This window comes from Silene latifolia, chromosome Y (assembly GCF_048544455.1).
Source record: "Silene latifolia isolate original U9 population chromosome Y, ASM4854445v1, whole genome shotgun sequence".
Lineage (NCBI taxonomy): Eukaryota > Viridiplantae > Streptophyta > Magnoliopsida > Caryophyllales > Caryophyllaceae > Silene > Silene latifolia.
The window spans coordinates 338226290-338231018 of NC_133538.1; the positions used below are offsets into that span (position 1 = coordinate 338226290).

At 41.6% G+C, this 4729-nt stretch overlaps 1 pseudogene; it reads right to left on the reverse strand.

Moving 5' to 3' along the window:
- Window positions 1-322: 322 nt before the first annotated feature.
- On the reverse strand, window positions 323-2929 carry LOC141631467 (protein MIZU-KUSSEI 1-like; annotated as a pseudogene).
- Window positions 2930-4729: the final 1800 nt, after the last annotated feature.

Genomic DNA, 4729 nt, shown 5'->3' on the forward strand with positions numbered 1-4729 from the left:
AATATAATATTTATCTTCATAATATATCCTATATTATATTTAGTAATTGTCGGAAATGTGTTAGACACATTCCTTGAACAATATCAAGAAATTTTTACCTCCACTTCACTCTTCATCTTCATCAGTATGCCTAACCTGGTTGCCTGGTTTGCATGTGATCATGTATATTTCCATACACGATGATGAAGTCAAATTGACTATTCCTCCATCCTTAATTCCAAAAACCATGAACATAATCTTGGGATTAATGAATTTCCAGAGGATTCAATAAAAAAGTTGGTGGGATGTCAAATAAATTTGGGGTGCCCAGTTCCAAAAGAACTTACGTAGAACGAAGAAAAAATATGCTAAGATCTTGATAAGTATTGCCATCAGGATCAATAAAATGGAAAGATTCAGCATGAGAAGAGCCACGAACCCTCTCAAAATTCCCTCTTAAGTACATAATATCATCATTATCTTCCTGACAACTAATGTCGGCGGCTCCGCGCCACGAACCACCCCTGCACCCACTACTACATTACGCGTTCTCCTAAGCACCTAAATGTTGGCTTTTGAAGGACGTCTTTTCACCGCATAACCAAGTTTCCTTTCATTGCAATACATCCTCCACACGGGGTGTCGAGGAGGGGTTGAGACTTTGCTCCATTAGTGCACTCAAGCGCGATCCTTAGCAGCCCTCCTCGCATTTCTCGTGCCAGGGAGGATGTAGGGACCGCTAATTCTAGGGGAAGTACTGAATTGTTTGATTGTTGTACGCAGAATTTCACCTTACGTCTTTTACAACCGAAGATTGTTCCAGTAAAAATTGTGCAAGACGAAGATGTTGGTGAGTAATTTGGACTTATTGAGGAGTTTTTGTTAGGTTTTTTGTAAGGTGTGTTATTATGGTTGGATTCGTTTAAAAAGGTGCAATTACAAGTGGGAATGAGGAGTTCCATGATGGTTCGGAGGAGCCACCACGACCTCACTTGTGTAATACTACGGTTTTCTGTGCTGTTGGGTACTCTATCGAGTAAGTGAGCTTTGCGTACAAAACAGTGTTTTGTCTTATGGGTACTCGATCGACTAAGTCACTAACTTTATCGAGTAAGTTGGTTTTACGGGTTATTTAGCCGGGTTTTAATACCAACGTGAGAATGATATAAAAATATATTTTGTCAGTTTCTTTACACTTTTACCCTACTCTAACTTTCACAAAGATAAAAACAAAGTTATGTTGCTCTCATCTCTCTCAATGTTATCAAATCCCAAGGCTTGTGTCGTCGGAATCCAGAGTTCTTTACGCCGTTGAGACCGTTGCGACGTGGGTAAGATCCTAGTAGAGTTTTTGTATTGTTTCGTTGATTTTGGTTGAAACCCTAATTGGGTAGTTTTGGGGTTTTGGGAGTATTTGGTATTAGATGGTGATTGTATGATTGTGTGATTGATAGAAGATGATTTCGTAGAGGAACGTTTCTGATTCGCTGTTGTGACGATATTGGCGATTGCATTTCCAGGTATGGTTTCCCTGCTCAGTTATTGTTTACATGTATATTAGATGATTGGTTGGTTGTTGATGGTTGATTAATGTCACTGATCTATATCGTATTGAATTGGTAATTGTTGATGTTGTAGTTGGTTGTTGTTGTTTATCTCTGGTTCGCGAGGTGCGCCCTCGGCTTAGTGAAGTCACTTGCGGGAGTGGCTTTATGCCCTTGATTTGCCCCTTGTGGAACCCGCAACAATAGGGGATGTGCACATTAAGGAACATGGGTTTGCGCTCAGTATTGATGAGCGGGGCTTAGGTGAGAACGTATACGGTCCCTCACTGGCGGTGTGGATTACTGGTTGCGGCCGTAATCTGGAAGGACTAGACCTTCAGGCTAGTCGGGTGATTGGTTATGTGACGGTGTTGGAGGATTGTATGCATTGTTGATTTTGTTTATCTTATATTGTGTAATCAGTAACTGACCCCATTTAATTGTTTCTAAAACTGTGGTGATCCATTCGGGGATGGTGAGAAATTATTGAGCATGTATGATATGGATGCGAGAGGGATTGCTGGGATTGAGTCACCACGAGTCGTTTAGAGTCTTCCGCTGTGTTATCAGACTTTAAATTTGTTAAGTTGGTTTTGGATTTTGGAATAGTTGTATTTCTTTTGACAGTTTTGGCTTTTGGTTATGTATCACTTTAAACTTATCTGATAAAGTACGTTCTTTTATGGTCCTTTTGATATACATTGCCTCGGATAACCGAGATGGTAGCACTTCCATGCATTAGGTGGTCTTGGTAAGGCACCTTGGTGTATTGGGGTTTTACAACTTGGTTGTGGCATTCAACAGTGGCGACATCGGTGTTGATAAGGGTGATCTCATCATTGGGTAAGTAAGTATTATGGAGGTTGGTGTATGTATGGTGTACTATGGACTAGGAGTGAGGGTGATATATATATAGGGAGTTTGTGTTAAAGATATCAAATCATCAGTCAAAGATGCTCCAGATATTTCTTCCACATATCATGGAACAAATCAATCTATTTAGTTATTTCTAGTATGTATATCACGGTTATTGTAAGTCAATGTATCTTCTTAATTATTGCCTTTATTCACTCCTTATTTCATGGTAAATATCCTAGGTTTAGCTAGCCTTTCACACCTTGTATACTAGTATATAATATGATGTACTTCTACTTGTCAATATACAATAAAACTTATTAGTATTATATCTTCATATGGTATCAGGATCCTCAACGATCCCAATACTAATAGTCTTCCTCGCTGAACTCTCAACAACCGGTAAACCCATGGAAACCAACAAAACCACCCTCATCCCCAACGATTCGGAACCCACAAAACCATTCCTTTCAATATCCTTTCCCACCTGCACGAAGCTCACACCCACCAGCTATCGTGCCTGGCATTACCAAATCACCCGCCTTCTCCATGGATACAAGCTCTTCTCATTCCTTGATGGCACCAACACCCTTCCTTCCAAAACCATTACACCTATACCCACCACCGACAAACCCAACCCCACACCTATCCCCAACCCTCCCTACGACACTTGGTTCCGGCAAGACCAACTAATACTTGGGGCTCTTGCCGGCACACTTGATGAAGCCGTGTCACCCATTCTCCTAAATGCAACCATATCGAAAGAACCCTAGGAAACCTTAGCCACCACCTACGCATGCCCGTCATAAGGGCACATCCTAAAAATTAAGGATCGTCTTCGTAATATATCTCATGAAGGCAAAACCATCTCTGAGTATACGCTATTCATTAAAGCATGTACCACCAAGCTTGCTCAACTCGGCAAACCAGTGGATGACGAGGATATCCCCTACCAAATCATTAAATGTCTCGACTACAACCTTTACAAACCTGTTATCGACGTTGTTCGAGTATGAGATATACCCATCTCCTTTGAAGCTTTTCACGAGAAACTCATTCAACATGAACTGACCGTGAAAGATCAACCCGTTCCCACCACCTTCACCCCCTCTGCTCACGCAGCCACTGCCCGCCACTACTCTACCTATAACACCCCTCGCTACTATAACTAGGCCTCCAACCAGAATCGTCCCTCTTATCAAGCCACCACCCACAATCGTGGTCCTCAACCTCACAATTCCCAACCTAAACCTTTCAAAGAAAAGTGTCACTATTGTTGAGTAGTAGGGCATGTCACCGGTGATTGTCTTGACTTCAAAAGGGAATATCCTAATGTTGTCTTCCCCAATCCCTATGCTCATACTGCTGCGGTTAATACTGCGCCCTCCTCTTTGTCCTATCTCATTGATAGCGGAGCCTCCCACCACATTACGAATGATCTCAACACCCTCGCCTTCCACACACCGTATGATGGGCCTGATGACTTAATCATTGGCGATGGCTCGTCTCTCCCCATAACCCATCTTAGTTCATTTGTTATCCCTACTTCTCATCACTCTCTTATTTTTAATAATGTCCTTGTTGTTCCTCAAATTTCTCATCCATTACTTTCGGTTTCTCAATTTTCTACTGATAATCATGTTGTTGCCTTATTCTCACCCAATTCTTTTTGGTTTAAGGCAATCTCGACGGGGGAAATTCTTCTTCAAGGACACTTCCGTGAAGGATTGTACCAATGGCAGCCCTCATCCTCATGACCTCATGCACTTGTAGCCTGCCCGTCATCTAGCAGCTTGTGGCATTCTCGTCTAGGACACCCTTCCAATGCTACTTTAAAATTGTTAAACAATATTTTTAATCTTCGCATTTCGAATTTTTTGCATTGTAACTCATGTTTGATCAATAAAAGCCACAAGCTACCCTTTTCCGTCTTAACCCTACACTCTAGTGCCCCTCTTGACCTCATATTTTCTGATGTCTGGACCGCACACGTCTTATCACATGACTCATGCAAATACTATATCATTTTCATTGATCATTTCACTCATTATTTTTGGCTCTATCTGATTAAAAATAAATCTCATATCTTAACAACATTTAATCGCTTTAAATCTATCATCGAAAAATTCTTCCAAAAACCAATTTTCGTTGCTTGATGACGGGATCACCCATAACCCATCTCACATCGCTGCCTCACACCCCCATACACAATGGTTTTGCGGAACGGCATCACGACCATATTGTCAAAACCAGACTTGCCTTGCTAACCCATGCTCGAATGCCCAACCAATTCTGGCCATACGCCTTCTCCACTGCCACGTATTTAATTAATCGACTTCCATCCGCCACAC